Source organism: Malus sylvestris, chromosome 3 (assembly GCF_916048215.2).
Source record: "Malus sylvestris chromosome 3, drMalSylv7.2, whole genome shotgun sequence".
Taxonomy (NCBI): domain Eukaryota; kingdom Viridiplantae; phylum Streptophyta; class Magnoliopsida; order Rosales; family Rosaceae; genus Malus; species Malus sylvestris.
In genome coordinates this window covers 33,435,325-33,452,268 of record NC_062262.1, presented here as the reverse complement: position 1 = coordinate 33,452,268, position 16,944 = coordinate 33,435,325, and the positions used below count along the sequence as shown (strand labels likewise).

The window sequence follows — 16,944 nt, the reverse complement described above, 5'->3', positions numbered from 1 at the left end:
ATATTTTAATTTATTTTAAAACTCGCACATAGTGGGAGAGGGACCAGGGACAAATGGAAAATATAAGGGAACGGACAGAAAAAAAAAAAAAAGAAGGAAGGTGGGTCTGATTTTGACCCGTTTTTGGGCATTTTCGACCATTTTGACCCATAAACTTGACCCGCTCATATCTTCTTCATCCGAGTTCCGTTTTGGGTGATCTTGGTGTCCATAGAAAGCTCTTGAAGAGCCCTACGACCCTGTGGTGTTATATTTCCCATTTTCTGATCCACTTTTCCAGTTAGAGGCAGCAAAGTCCCGTGGGTTTTCCGGCGATTGTGTCATTTTTCCGGTGATTCCGGCAACCATTTCCTTCGAGTGAGGTATGAAACTTCATCTACTCTTCATAATCTCTAAGTTGATATGCTTGGTTTGTGCTTTCGTATTCGTTTTAGAGTTGGGTGTTTAAAACCCTAGAAACCCAGTTTTCACCAATGAATTTGGATGGTTTCCGGTTAGAATTTGTTGTTGGCCTAGTTGTGAATAATGTTTCCCTTGTTGAGATCTTTATTCTTGTAAAATATGAGAATTTTTGGAAAAAGTCGAATTTTCTGATGTGTGGCATTCGATTTATGAAATGCTGTTGGTTGAGTATATTTAGATGGGTCCACCACTTAGATATTCTAACAGTTGACGATACTTTAAATTCGTATATTTATATCATTTGTGAATATGGCTTGGTGTTATAAATGTGATTTCTATTGAAATGTGATTTTATATATTTAGCCGTAGACATATGCTTATTAGCATGATTTGGCTTGTGTACTGATGATGGTTGTGATATATGTGAGTTTAATTATCCTTTTAGTAATGTGAATGATGAGTATGATTATTTTTATGACAATGTGATCCTAGAATCCTATTAGAGGTATGTTGTAGCACTTATATGCTTGGGTGACATATTAGTGGTGACCTCAAGAAGTGATGGTGTAGGTGACTACGTTGTAAACTCATAGGGGTTGAGATGTGGATAAGTTGAGGTGTTGAGTTTACTACACCATGTAGTAGTTGTACATTGATGGTCTTACTTGATATATCCGCATTGGGGGACCATACACATTCTAGGAGTGATCATACTTGGTATATCCGCATTGGGTGATCACTACCTACCTGATTATTTTGACCATGCTTGGTTAATCCGCATTAGGGGGTCATTAGTGGTCCTGCTTGGTTAATCTGCATTGGGGGACCATACTATATATGGATTGCGCTTGGTTAACCTGCGTTGGGAAATCCTTATGGCCATGTACGCTTATGAGTGATCATGCTTGGTTAATCCGTATTGGGTGATCGCTTCCTAATAGTTGTAGGGGTGACTCTGCTTGGTTAATCCGCATTGGGGGGTCACTGCCTACTTGGTTACTTTCTTAAGGGTGGCTCTGCTTGGTTAATCTGCTTTGGGGGGAAGGGCACTTCCTGTTTGGTTACTTATGTGGGCTTCAGTTGAATTGCGTCCCTCTAGCCCTAGTTTTAATGTACATATGAATGATGGTTTTTGAGAATCTTGATGGTTTGAATGGGATAAGTCGTTGGATGTCTGGGTGACTTCTTCGGAGTTGTTAGAGACTTGATTATGTTTTCATATTTACGAACTTATATTTGAGGTTATAAACTATGATCAATGGTCTTTCTTTTTATAGATTATCTCATACTTGTAATTTGGTTCCGTTGAGTGGTCCAGAACCCAGTGTTGTTAGATTCCGTTGAGTGGTTCGGAATCCTTGCTTTTGCTCATTCCCATAAGGTTATCTTAGAATCCTAGATTCGAGTGAATGAGAATTATGCACAATGGATCTTGTGCATACAAATTAGAATTATCTTGTTATTATTCATAACTCAAGTAGGGAATTATGTAGAGTTCTTTAATTAAACTCGTGAAATGATGTGCTATCTCACTGATTGATTAACGTAATGAAATATTAATATTGTGCTTCGTGATTCCCTGATATGTTACAAGCTATGGATAGAGATATAATGTTGGAAGCATAATGATTGGTACGATGTAGTGAAATGTGATTTGACTTGTGTATTGGAAATGGTTGTGTCATGTGATTGAAATGACTATTGAATTGCTTGGGAGATGTGAGATCTAGTAATGGACCGATAACCCATTGTGATGGGGATTTGTTGCTCGATATTAGTTCGTTTTGTTGAGTCTTCGTGAATTGAGTAACTTGAATCCTGTCTTGTTCCTTCGAGCCATAGTTATACTTCTTGGACTTCCGTTCGGTTCTGTTGAATGGTTCGGAACTAAGTTCTGTTTGGATTCCGTTGAGTGATGGTCTGGAATCGTATCATTGACTTGTTAGTTTCTTGGATTGATATCAACTTCAGAGATGTAGGCTTCAGCCAAACTGTGTCGCTCTAGCCCTACATTTTGGTATATGATGTGTTGTTGATTGATGTGATTGTGGAATAATGTTGGTTGTGATTTTTGTCATTATAATTAGACTCGTTGACTATTTTGGCTAGAAAATAGCATGATGATCCGTTGATTGTTCTTTGAGATGTCGCATATTATGAAATGGAGAATCATGTGAAATGTAGTGATTTATATGAAGGATGAAGTGGAAAATATATGTGTGGGCATAGCATACCTGCGTGCATGACAAGATGATAATTGTGTATGGCTTATGGTTGATGTGTAGTGTGGTACCCTAAGTATTTTACGAAAAGATTAAAGTTTGACGAACGTTGAACTACGAATGGCTTGATCCCTATTGAGGGTACGTAGGCAGTCTAACGAAGAGGTTAGATGCAGCCATAAATTGTACGAAAAATGCTATGAATTTTGAATCTTGATTTATGCTTTGTACATATCCCGGAGGCGGGGTATGTTAGATGTACGGGTATTGGTGACGTCACGTGTCGATTCTGGACGTATGTTGTAATCGGGGCGTGACATTTTGGACCACTCAACGATATCCAACCCAGGATACGATTCTGGACCATCACTCAACGAAATCGTGGAGTAGAAAGGATTCCAGACCATCACTCAACGGAATCGCGGAAGGCCAACACCATAATGTACGATGGCTCAAAGAAATGAGACAAGCACATGCTACTTAATTTACAAAAGCTCAACAAAGGGAAATTAGGCACAATTACTAAATTTAGAACTAATCAACGAAGCGGAAAATGAAACAATATTGAAGCAACAAATCCCCATCACAATGGTTAACGGTCCACTCCTAGCCTCACATTTCATCACCACATACCAATCAAGTGAATCAAACCACATTTCAAATATGCACGTCAAATCACATTTCATCAAACAATTCAACAAGCACTTCACAACAAGTTCAATACGCATCCAAATATACATTTTGCCGATTCCTCTTGACTACCAATATCTAGTCACCCATACATTTGAACGAGTACAATTTTAGTAGCATGGAAATGTAAAAGTCAGATAAAAGTATGCTATCCTTTGAAATTAATTAAATGATAACCAGATGTCTTATACATCCTTTTGTATATCGACCTCCAAACATAAAAACCAAGAGGTATATTCTCCTTACTGCAAATACCTATTATACTAATCACCTATCATGTTGTATATATATAAAGCAATGAACCAAAATAGGAGGAGCCATCGGGTTTCGCTCTAATTCAGGCTTTCTACTTTTCTGAACCATAACCCATATTAATTCTGTATATAACAACCTATATTCAATCATTAGAAGAATAAAGAAATTTGAAATGTTTACCCCTATATGCAAGCTACAGGTTGACCACAAGTGAAGTAGTTATTCCTTGATCCTTTCTTCCAATTGAAATAAACCAACTAGCAACCAAAGTAATATCATATATCCATCTGTTTACCATGTAACATAGACATTATTTTAGTACAATATGTTGATGCACAAAATCAGCGAAGACTTTGGTACAACAGAAAGTGTCAGGTTTTGTGACCTTCGCTTGGTTGCTTCGGTCACTAGTGAGGATAAGTACGTAAATGAATAGAGACAGAGAAGCAAACACAGGATGTACGTGGTTCACCCAGATTGGCTACGTCCACGGAGTAGAGGAGTTCTTATTAGTAGTGAAGGGCTTACACAAGTACAAAGGATCAAGCTCTCAATTTAGTGAGTTCTTGTGAATGATTTAACACAAATGGCATTAGCCAATATTGTGGGGGAATGACCCCTATTTATAGAAAAACTTGTAGCTTTGTCACATTGACATGTGTCATGTTATGATTGGTTCTTGATGTCGACACGTGCTGCGCTCTGATTGGCTTCTAATCTTGACACGTGTCGAGTAGTGATTGGCCTCCTGGTCGGAGGGGAACTCTTCTGGGTCCTTGACAGTATAGCGTTGGCCGGTGCTCGGTAGTTTCGGGATTGGTCAAGTATGGTACAAACAGTGCTCCCCTAAGTTCCCGAGTGAGGGAAACTCCTCGGTTGGGGACTTGCAAGATCCAATCCCTTGAGTAATCACGAAACTTCTAAGTACCGAAGTGTGGTCTGATCTTCATCTGCCCTTCTCTGGAAGTACCTTTCCTCCATCCGGGAATGGTGTATTTAGCTGATGTTGACGCACAAGGTAATGTATCAATTTCACTTGAAGCTTAGTTGTAGTTTCGGGCTTAGTCAAGTGTGATACAAACCCTATAGTAGGAGTCCCCCAAGTCGCCGAGCTAGGAGATCTGCCGAAAGAGGTGACAGACAAGGTAAGCAGTCAAACTTCCAAGTAAGCAACCCAGGATCAGAGGTTTGACTTCGGCTTCCGGTTGATTGTTCTCCTTCTCCTTGTCTCTCATTCAACTGCCAGGATAAGGAGAAGCAAATGGATAAGAGATGATATGAGATACTTTTGCTTTTGAAGAAGTAACTTTCCACAGGCTTATTCTTGAACTGTGCTGGAGGGTTTTCTGGTGCCCTTCAGAGTATAAGGCCGACTCAAAAATTTGAGGGTCAAAACAAGTCCATCAAATCTAGAGTACGTTCGACCTTGATGATATGAGATACTTTTGCTGTTGACGGAATAATGAATGTGGTATGGAAAGGTGTCGTGCTGTAGTGATCTGTTTCAGCTCACCGTTGAACCTTCTGCTTCAATCTTTTGCATGGCAGAAGTGGTGTGCAACCTTTGCATTTAAATGGTCCTTCAGAACATTCCTTCATAGTGACTCATCCACGCTTGGCAGCTTCAGTGTAAAGAGCCAATATCTGATCAACTGTCATGAGGTATTTGCCGGTGGAATTCGTGACCTTGACAGCAGTTGAGGATGAGTACTCGAGAGCAATGCTAAGTAAGCAACCAGGCAAAGGCTCCAGGCAGTCAGTTCCAAATTGGAGGTTTGATTTCAGGTTCCGACTGACTGCTCTCTTTCTCCTTGTCCTGCAGGTGTGGACAAGGACAAAGACAAAGATAGGGAGAAAGCATGATATGGGATACTCTTGCTTTCGACCCTGATGATATGAGATACTCTTGTTCTTGGTGTGGCTTATTTGCTGAGGTATTATCGGGGGGAAATAAAGCTGAGTATTTCGAGAGGTTATGTTGAGGGTGCCTTTTCGAATGCGAGAAAGGGTTAAGCATTTTTGCAGGTTTGCCTGTCCGTTGAGGAGGGAGGTCAATGTATATAGGGATTTCCCAATAACAAGTAGTAATGATATTCCTTTACCCTTCTTGGTCACAGCAATGTAGTGGGAGCTGCCAGCTTCACGTGTTTTAATTTTGTCAGAGCACTTTGAAAAAGTGGTATGTGGTATCTGGAAAGCTGATGTTACGTGTGAAGATTACAGACAAGCTTTATCTAAGGAAATCTGGCTCTCGAAGTTCTGAGAGTTGTGCCTCTTCGGTTTTCGAACAAGCAATCCCGTCGAGGATCTGACTCTCGAGATTCGGAAAGCGGTGCTACTCCGGTTTTTGAGAAAGTAATTATGTTGGGAGTCTTTTCTCGAATGTGAGTAAAGGTTGGACGTTCTTGCCAACCTGTCTTGCCGTAAAACACGGAGGTCGACACACATAGGGACTTTCCAGTTGTCAAGCAGTGGTGCTGTTCCTTTACCCTTATGGGTAATAGTAGGGTAGCTGGAACTTCGAAATTCTCGTGCCTAAACTTTGTCAGAGATCTTTGACAAAGTTATATGTGGTACCCGAGGAGTTGATGGTGCATATGGAGAGCGGTGATTGAACAGTAAGATTCACGTGCTTTTTACTTCACCAGAAATCTTCGACAGATTGCCCGTAATTTTCGCAAAGCTGATTGTGCATGTGACAGGTGCTGACGAGGCTGAAAAAGCAGGTGCTTCTTCGATTTCTGAGATCGGCCCTCGTGGTCTCTGAGCAGCCCAGCTTTTGAGAAAGCAAACGCCTCTTCGATTTCTGAGATCGGCCCTCGTGGTCTCTGAGCAGCCCAGCTTTTGAGAAAGCAAACGCCTCTTCGATTTCTGAGATCGGCCCTCGTGGTCTCTGAGCAGCCCAGCTTTTGAGAAAGCAAACGCCTCTTCGATTTCTGAAGCTCCGTCGAGTGCAGATTTTTATAGAGGCTGGCATTAAGTTCCACAGCACACCTGAATCTCTACCAGTAGAAGCTCATTTCTTGCACTTCTAAGATCTTGATTTGTCTGACCTCTTCCTTCTTCAACACATTTGAAAATGTCTGGACCCTCCGACCGTCGTTTTGACCTGAACCTTGGAGAAGAGACAGCCACGCCTTCTCCAGACAACATATGGCGCCCATCCTTCATATCCCCTACTGGTCCTCTTACCGTTGGGGATTCTGTGATGAAGAATGATATGACCGCTGCAGTGGTGGCCAGGAACCTTCTCACTCCCAAAGATAACAGACTACTTTCCAAACGGTCTGATGAGTTGGCTGTTAAGGACTCTCTGGCTCTTAGTGTTCAGTGTGCAGGTTCTGTGTCTAATATGGCCCAACGCCTATTTGCTAGAACCCGCCAAGTTGAATCATTGGCTGCTGAAGTGATGAGTCTCAAACAGGAGATTAGAGGGCTCAAGCATGAGAATAAGCAGTTGCACCGGCTCGCCCATGACTATGCTACAAACATGAAGAGGAAGCTTGACCAGATGAAGGAATCTGATGGTAAGGTTTTACTTGATCATCAGCGGTTTGTGGGTTTGTTCCAAAGGCATTTATTGCCTTCGTCCTCTGGGGCTGTACCTGGTAATGAAGCTTCAAATGATGAACCTCCAATGCCTCCTCATTCTGGGGTTTTGTCAAGTACTGAGGCTCCGGATAACCACCCTCCGGTACTTTCTCTTTCTGGGGCTCTACCGACTGCTGAGACTTCCCCTAAGCAACCGTTGTGAAGGCTCCCTTTTGTTTGTTTATTTTGACTCATGTATATGTACATATTTGTGGCTTATCGAAAATATTAATAAATAAGCTTTGCTTCATTTCAATATATTGTGTTAAATACACCAAAGCCTTCTTCATAAAGTTCTTTGAATTTTTGCTTTTGTTGAAACCTGTATTGTTGAAGCTTTGTGAGTGAAGCATGTAGTTTGAGGTAGTGTTCCCTTAATTTCCCGAGTGAGGAAAACTTCTCGGTTGGAGACTTGAAAAATCCAAGTCACTGAGTGGTTGTGAGACTGCCGAGTATTAAGGTGCAGTAGCATATGGTGGGAGTCCCCCAAGTCTTCAGGCGAAGAGAGTTGCCGAATGAGGTGTCTCGCTTGTTACTAATTTGTCAAAGTAACGAATCCTTGTTTCGATGTCACACATTCGCATATGCCTTATCTAAAAATATTTCCAACTTTTGTGTGTTTGATGCTGCATGCTATTGACTAGACAAGATCAAGTGCAATTAGTAGCTTTTCTCTCTTTTTCATCTTTTCTTTGGTGGAATTGCTTTTCGTTTCCACTAATCAGCCTGAGTGGATGCAAGATAACACCCTTCTCTATAACTCAGATCGCAAAGTCGTCTTCATGAAAGTTGTTCCTTATCTTGTGAACTACAACATCTCCAAATTTGAGATCCATCGGAGTAGTACAACTCCAGAAATTCAGGTATGATGAGTAACTGTTCATCAATTTTCTGTTAACCCGTCAGACTTGTTGTGAGCTTCTAAACTCCATTGTTTCTTGTTCATCTCAACATACTTTCTTCATCGAAGTTGTTCCTCACCTTGTCAGCTACAACATATCCAAATTTGAGATCCATCGGAGCAGTACAAATCCAGAAATTCAGGTATGATGAGTGACTGTTCATCATTTTTCTGTCAACCTGTCAGACTTGTTGTGAGCTTCGAAACTCCATTTTCTCTTGTTCAGATCAACATACTTTCTTCATCGAAGTTGTTCCTTAACTTGTGAACTACAACATATCCAAATTTGAGGTCCCTCGGAGCAGTATAACTCCAGAAATCCAGGTATGATGAGTGACTGTTTATCATTTGTCTGTCAACCCGTCAGATTTGTTGTGAGCTTTGAAACTCTATTTTCTCTTGCTCAGATCAGCATGCTTTCTTCATTGAAGTTGTTCCTCAGCTTGTGAACTACAACATATCCAAATTTGAGATCCCTCGGAGCTATATAACTCAAGAAATTCAGGTATGATGAATGACTGGTTATTATTTTTCTGTCAACCCGTCAGATTTGTTGTGAGCTTCGAAACTCCATTTTTTATTGTTCAGATCAGCATGCTTTCTTCATTGAAGTTGTGCCTCATCGTCTCTTTCATAACATATCAAAAATTCAGAATGAACTAATGGTTAAATATTTCCAGATCTTCGAAACATCATAGCAGCTTCGAAATCTGCAAGAATCCGACTGTCATGTTTGGAGCTTCAACACGTTAATTTCCGTCGCTCAAACAGAAATGGTTCCTTCTTGAAAGTTGTTCATATGCTCAAAAACTATAGGGTGTCCAAAATTCAGCTCCATTGGAGAAGAGCAGAGGTTGCAGAAATTTGATAGATGAAAGGAGGCGGAAGAGGGAGAGAGAGAAAAAGTCTCTTGGGTTGGATTTCTATTTTGGGGCAGATTCCAAGTTTTGTAGCACCTTCATTATTGATGAATTGCTTGTACTTTTGTCCATTATGAAACTTGGGACTTTGGCTTGTTGTTGGATCTATTATAATATGTTTGGAAAGATATACATAATTGCTTGTTTGGTTATGACAGGGATGTTGTGGGTGTAGAACAAAACAAATGTTTGTGTTGACCTGTGTTTTTGTACAAGTTCAAGGGCATCTTGGGTTTTGTGAACAAAATTTGTTTATTTGGAGCAAGGTTTTGTGTTGAAGCTTTGTAGGTGAAGCTTTGGTGTTGAAGCTTTCTAGGTGAAGCTTTGATGGTGAAGCTTTCTGGGTGAAGCTATGTAGGTGAAGCTTTCTAGGTGAAGCTTTTTTAGGTGAAGCTTTGTAGGTGAAGCTTTTTTAAGTGAAGCTTTTCGGGTGAAGTTTTTTGGGTGAAGCTTTGTGGGTGAAGCTTTTTAGGTAAAGCTTTGTGGGTGAAGCTTTTTTAGGTGAAGCTGTTTGGGTGAAGCTTTTTGGAGGTGAAGTTTTTTTTGGGTGAAGCTTTTTTAGGTGAAGCTTTTTGGGTGAAGCTTTGATGGTGAAGCTTTGTAGATGAAGCTTTGTAGATGAAGCTTTCGAGGTGAAGCTTTGATGGTGAAGCTTTGTAGGTGAAAGTATGTAGAGGGAGCTTTCTAGGTGAAGCTTTTTTAGGTGAAGCTGTGTAGGTGAAGCTTTTTTAAGTGAAGCTTTTCGGGTGAAGTTTTTTGGGTGAAGCTTTGTGGGTGAAGCTTTTTAGGTGAAGCTTTGTGGGTGAAGCTTTTTTAGGTGAAGCTGTTTGGGTGAAGCTTTTTGGAGGTGAAGTTTTTTTTTTTTTTTTATTTTTATTTTTTTTTTTTTTGGGTGAAGCTTTTTTAGGTGAAGCTTTTTGGGTGAAACTTTTTGGATGAAGCTTTTTGGGTGAAGTTTTGGAGGTGAAGCTTTGTGGGTGAAGCTTTTTTAGGTGAAGCTGTTTGGGTGAAGCTTTTTGGAGGTGAAGTTTTTTTTTGGGTGAAGCTTTTTTAGGTGAAGCTTTTTGGGTGAAACTTTTTGGATGAAGCTTTTTGGGTGAAGTTTTGGAGGTGAAGTTTTGGAGGTGAAGCTTTTCGGGTGAAGCTTTTTGGATGAGAAGCTGTTTTTTTTTTTTTTTTTTTTTTTTTTTTTTTTTGGCGCTTGACACGGTCTTCATTTGCTTGTTTTGTAGTGACTGTGGAAGACGGATTGCTTTCTGATTGAGAAGGGTTCCGGCATCGCTTTGCACCATCTTCATGTGGGTAATATAGGAACTTCCTTATGTTTTGATCATGCATGTAGTGATAGAATTTGTTTCTTCTTATTGTAGATGTCAGAGCCTGGAAGTTCTAGTGATGAGGGCTCTTCTAGCTTTAGCTCTAAGTCTGAGTCTGCAATGTCGGAGTCTTCAGGGTCTTTGTTAGAGTCCTGTACTAGAGAAACATTGGATGATCTTCCCAACCGTCAAACTTTAGCTATTGCTAGTTCTTCCTCCATGGCGTTGGGTGAGGGGGTTTCTCCTGATATGTCTTTGCCTCGGCGGAGGCATGGTTATAAGCATGCGCCATCACCTCAGAGTAAGTCTTCCAAGTATTGGCATTGATCATGTATTTAAAGAAACAATCACGTAGGCCTGCCGTGAAGGCTTTGAGGGCAGTCTTGTCGTCTGCCTCGGCATACCGGGAGTATTCATGGCTGAAGCGGCCAGCATACATACGTAATGACTCGTCTGGCCTCTGGCGGATAGTGTACAGGTCATCTGCAGAGTGCAAGCGATCGGTTTGGAAAATGTGTTGGGAAACAAATAGTTTCCTCAATTCCTCAAATGAGTCTACCGTCTCAGGTGTAAGACGACAATACCAATTTAGAGCTCCGCCAGAGAGGGTGGAGGGGAAGAGAAGACATCGCTCTTCGTCGGTGTGCATCCGGTATGCCATGGTGGACTCAAAGAGGTTAAGGTGCTCAATCGGGTCCTCTTTTCCAGTATAAAGTTGCAAGCCAAGCTTCTGCTTTGTCTTTGCTTGAAGGGGGGTGTTGAGGATCCTCCTTGTAAGAGGGCCAGGCCTGGGTTGGTTCCAGTCAGGTATTTCAGCCTGACGTTCAGCCTTCAACTTGTTTACTTCCTCAAGAAGTTGTAGGACAAGGGGGTCCTGAGCGAAGTTATGTGCCACTGGAGCTTTCTTTCGTAAATCTCCATCTCCTCTTGGAATTAGGAAGGTTTGATCAAGGGCATGTGATTTTTCCCTGGACTCGCTGTACTGGCTTCCAGGGTATGTCTGTCGGAACACCTCTGAGTCCCCTGTACCCTCATGTCTCTCTAGGACTTGTTGCACCTTCCCCAAGTTGGTGGCCGGCTCGGGCCGTGGCAGGAGACCGAGTCTCTCAGAAATCCTTGGGTCATTGATCTTTGAGCTTATATGGATGGAATTCTCTCGACGTTGCTTCAGGAAATCCCGACAATCGCGAAAGACGGCTTTCGATCCTTCTGCCCCTTCAGCAAAGAGGTGTCTCCCTCCGCTTCTCATGGTTCGGGTCGAAGCAACTGGGTTAAGAGAAGCCTCATGTTGATTATCAAATCGATGGGTAATTTGTTCCCTATCAGGGATATCTATGTCGAATGCATGTGACCCTCCATGTTGGAGGGCACCCAGTTGATGGTTGACTTCCACGGGGGCAACAAGCTCGCGTGTCTGAGCTTGCCTAGCTTCGTGGAGTGTCTCGAAGAGCTTCTCATATTGCTCCTGGAGGACCTCATTCCTCATTGCTATCTTGTTGTTCTGAGCTTCCAACTCATCGACTTTAGCTTGAAGAAGAACTCGTTTTCCTTCCTTCTTTCGTTGTTTCGCACTATGTGCAAGGGGGGTGTCATTCTGTGTGCTGTGGCTTCCTTCGCTTCCCATGCTGGAGAGGGATGCCTGATCAAAAGAAAGTGTACGAATGATAGAAACCAGCTTGACACAGCTGAAGAGAGTAGGAATAAGTGTCGTTTCCCACAGACGGCGCCAAATGTTGATGCACAAAATCAGCGAAGACTTTGGTACAACAGAAAGTGTCAGGTTTTGTGACCTTCGCTTGGTTGCTTCGGTCACTAGTGAGGATAAGTACGTAAATGAATAGAGACAGAGAAGCAAACACAGGATGTACGTGGTTCACCCAGATTGGCTACGTCCACGGAGTAGAGGAGTTCTTATTAGTAGTGAAGGGCTTACACAAGTACAAAGGATCAAGCTCTCAATTTAGTGAGTTCTTGTGAATGATTTAACACAAATGGCATTAGCCAATATTGTGGGGGAATGACCCCTATTTATAGAAAAACTTGTAGCTTTGTCACATTGACATGTGTCATGTTATGATTGGTTCTTGATGTCGACACGTGCTGCGCTCTGATTGGCTTCTAATCTTGACACGTGTCGAGTAGTGATTGGCCTCCTGGTCGGAGGGGAACTCTTCTGGGTCCTTGACAGTATAGCGTTGGCCGGTGCTCGGTAGTTTCGGGATTGGTCAAGTATGGTACAAACACAATATATACTTCAAATAACGATACTAATACAATGCAAAAGCACTTTAAAGGAAAAACTCGGAGAAGAATTGGATAATGTAGAAATAAACACTCCTTTTCTCCACAAAAGTTGCATAAAAACTGCTCCGATCAACCAAGTTTAGGCTCACTTTGAAAGCTCAAACCTGAACCAAATGGTACAAACTTAAATGGTTTTTGGAGGCTTGTTCTGTGCACTTTGAAATCATATAATATTGGTAGCGAACAGAACTCTGAATGGTAAGTTATTCCAACTATGAAATGGAGTTCCAAAACTGGAATTACAGAACTTGCTGCTGCCTGGCAGCCCTGTGACTCAACTTTGGAAATGATTTTAATCTATCAAAACTCAACGCAATTAAGTGAAATCAGATGGGTTTTGATCATGGACATGTTTATTTCCAAAACACATAACATTAGATCAAAAGGAACTCACAAGGACACGGAAATCAAGAGCCAAAGTAGACTACATGAAACATAGTTTCTCTTTGCAAAATGAATAAGTTTCCAGTAATTTAGAACCCATACTCGTTTAATCAAATTTACAATTTCAGAGCACTTCCAAACTATCAAGGAATCATATTTAACTTCTATTTCAATGTGTTAGCGTGCCTATAACATGCCTAATTCTTACCTTTTTAACCAAGACTACAAACAATTCAATAAAATAAAAGTATGTACCTTTTCTTGTGTCTATACATTAATAAGGAAAGAATAAGACATATTACAAAGATAAGGAAATGAAAGGAGAATGGGCTCACCATCTTGCAAATGAACTCGTTGTTCCTTTGTTTGCAAGCACAACTTCAATCATTGTTCCAGTTCGCCCATTTGTATATCGATGCACAAGAGTCAATCGAACAGACAAGGATGTTGCTTCTATTTGCAACGTCTGGACATCCTGTTCTCCATTCCTCAACCAAAACACACATGCTTCGCCGGAAAATGGTAGAAACTCGTCGGAAAAGTTGGGCCTCGTTGGAGCTTCTTGATTCGTTATCACAATTTCATTTTTCAAAAATAGGGACAGGGAAGAAATTCATGATGAGATGGGAATTACGGTGATGATAGTTTGGTGATTTGGGTTTGCCCGCTCATGCGGCTTCGACTCCCTGTCGGCCTTCTCTGTTGTATGAGGAAGGGAAGAGAAGGATGGGTTGAGAGAGTTCTGGAGAGTTCGCCAAATGGGTGGGAGAGTCGGGAAGAGGTCAGAGAGTGCGTCCTCAGAACTCCACCCCCAGAAAAATTAAAATCCTCTCCATCTTTTTAACTAATTGGTCCCTTAACCCAAATATCTAAATTGGCCTCTTACAAGTTAAATAATTCCTACACTTTATAGTGTCACAACTTCAAACATCCGTAACTATACCGTTATAATTCGGACTCGCAAACGGCTTTCGCCTATGCGTTCGTGGTTTCAAGATCTATCCAAAAATATAAATTGTGACCTCAAAAGGTCAACGAGTTTTAGATAATTACTTTCCAAATTTCAAACTTCATAACTAATTTAATTAAAATCTAAATCCAAATAATTTAATATAAATTCTCGAAAAATAATATAAAATCTCAATAATACAAATACGTAGATTATAACGGTGAAATCTGGAAACAGGATTTCACATATCTAGTTGGTGAATTTTGAATACAAAGGTTGGGATGGGGTTTTGGTGGTCGTAATATTTCCCAATCTTCATTTTTGTTTTTTATTTTATTCGTGAATTTGTTTATTTATTTTTATTTTATCATTTTCACGTTTTTTTTTAAGTTCTTTGTATTATTATTTAATTTTTCAAGTAAGCTAAAAAGTGGGACCCATTGTTGCCACATGTACACTTAACTAAAATTAACTAGGGCTTAAGCATGTGACATTTGTAATGTAGAGGTCTTAGGTTTGATTCTCGTCATAGGTGAATTTGAACCACATTATTGCTAGCTCATTGTAGGTTAAGCCAACGCCCCTCTCTTTTAGTGTAGATAATATCGTTTGTGGAAAAAAAAAATTAAGTGATATTTTTAATAGGTTGGGTACTTGTTTGGAATGTTTAAAAATGTTGAGACCGATTTGGAATGACTCTAAAAGTTTAGAGGATTTTAGGTACTTAATCCTAATTGTTGCTAAGAAAATTGAACTCAACTCACAAATAGACACTGATGTATTGGTTTGGAACTTTTAATTAGATGCATATTTGGTAGTGCTTTAAAAAACTCGCCTCATGGCGTGACTAGGCAACCTTGGAGGCGGGGCAGCAGCAATTTCGTCTCTATTTTGTGGGAGTCGACGAAAAACTGGCCTAGCTTCGTTAGGGTGCGCCTTAGGGTGTTCGATTGGGCGTCGGCTTTGTTTAAAAGTTGAAGAAATCTGAAGAAAAAAAAATGGATAAAACCTGGGTTTTTTCCTCAGTTGCAGAGAGTTTGAAGAAGACGAAAGATTTTGTGGCTTATTTCTCTAAAAAAAATTAGATTTTTTTTTCTTTCTTGACAACTTTTACCGTCATATTCTTTTAGTATTCTTTTTTGTAAGTTTATGTTGTTATACTAATGTATAGGTAACCTCAATTATGGGTCGAACTACAATCTCATACATCATGTTTTAAACATTGCAATGTCATACCTCAACTTATAAATTTGTTGTAATGTCATACTTCCGTTAAGTTTTATGTCAATTTGGCTGTTAATGATGACGTGATAGGACTCATTCGCCACGTCATCTTTTTACAACCCTATTATTAATTTTTATCATAAATTATTAATTTTTTATTATAAATTATTAATTTTTATTAATAAATAAATAAATTATTAATTTTTTATTCCAGTTGGCAAAGGAGTGGATCCCGCTCCTGCCAAGTCATCATTTAACAGCCAAAGTGATAGAAAATTTAATAAAGATATGACATTATAACAAATTCATGAGTTGAAGTATTACATTACAATGTTTAAAATATAAGGTATGAGATTGTGGTTCAATTTATAATTGATATAGTTTTTTGTACTTTACTCTAATTTATATATATATTGAAAAACTAAAGGGTAAATTACATAGTAGCCCCTTAGGTTTGAGGGTAAATTACAACCCCATACAACAACTTTAAAACATTTCACTTTCATACATCGAGTACCATTTTATTTCAAAATAACACCTCCGTTAGATTTTCCATCCATTAGTCTATTAAATGCTGACGTGGCTGCCACATTTGTGCCATGTGGCTGCCAAATGTGTGCCATATGGCAAAATTTTTTTTTTTTAAACCTGAATCTTCTCAAAAAAAAAAAAAAAAACTAACTCATCTTCCCCCGTTGCTCTGTTCCCACTTTCTTCTTCGTATTCACTCTCCTCTGCGCTCTCTCTCTCTTTCTCTCTTCTTCCTTTCCAATCCTTCTCCTTCTTCCTCTCATCCTTCTTGCTCATCTTTCATTTCCCAAAACGCCCATCTCTCTCCCCAAAATTCCCTCAAAGTCTGCCTAGCAGACCTCCCCAGATCCCTCAACTATGGCCTCCTCGAAAAGTATCAGGCTTCTAGCCCAAATTCCCGCCTTCAAATGGACAACGACCACCAAATCCCTGGTGTGGCGGTTGCTGCTGAAGCTGGAATTGATGCATGAGGTGGACCCCGCGGTGAGGCAAGCGAGGAGAAAGGTGAGTCGTCGGATCGTGGGGTTGTAGGAGATCGTGGACCTTCACCTTGGAGTCGATCTCGTCAGATCGTGTCACCTTTGAGGAGGAGCATGATGGCAGGTGATGAAGAGGTGGGGGATGATCTCGGCAGATTTGAAATGGGGAAAGTCGAATCTGAATCGGAGAAAAGTGGGGGAGAAGGAGATATGGGCGTTTGTTTGGATGAGATTGGGTGGGTTTTTGGATGGGAAGGGAGGTGAAGAGAGTGGAGGAGAGGGAGGTGGGCTGGGGTGGGGGTTGGGGTGGGATGGGGTGTTTGGGTTGCAGGGAAGGGGGAGGGCTCGGGGAAGAAGATGGGTGGGGAAGGGTTGCGGGGAAGAAGATGGGTGGGGAAGGGTTGCGGGGAAGGTGGGGTGTGGATCCTGCGTTTTTCAGTTTTTTTTTTGTTTTTTGACAAGATTCAGGTTTAAAAAAAAATTAAAATTATTTTTTTTGCCACGTGGCATAAATGTGGCAGCCATGTCAGCATTTAACAGACTAATGGATGGAAAATCTAACGGATGTGTTATTTTGAAATAAAATGGTACTGGATGTATGAAAGTGAAATGTTTTAAAGATGTTGTATGGGTTGTAATTTACCCTCAAACCTGAGGGGCTACTATGTAATTTACCCAAAACTAAAAGATAAGCCGAAAGAATTTTTAATACTTTTTGTTTGATGTATTTTATAGACCTAAAAAAAACATAAAACGCATCCATACTTTTTAAGTTC

At 40.5% G+C, this 16,944-nt stretch overlaps 1 long non-coding RNA gene across 3 annotated transcripts; it reads left to right on the top strand.

Moving 5' to 3' along the window:
• Positions 1-7,306: 7,306 nt before the first annotated feature.
• Positions 7,307-9,133, top strand: LOC126616702 (uncharacterized). Of its 3 annotated transcripts, XR_007621235.1 has the most exons (5): positions 7,307-8,023; positions 8,131-8,204; positions 8,288-8,385; positions 8,469-8,566; positions 8,742-9,133. It is a non-coding gene; the product is annotated as an uncharacterized LOC126616702 (long non-coding RNA). The 3 variants fall into 3 exon arrangements; XR_007621236.1 differs by having other exon boundaries at positions 8,150-8,385; XR_007621234.1 differs by having other exon boundaries at positions 8,131-8,385.
• Positions 9,134-16,944: the final 7,811 nt, after the last annotated feature.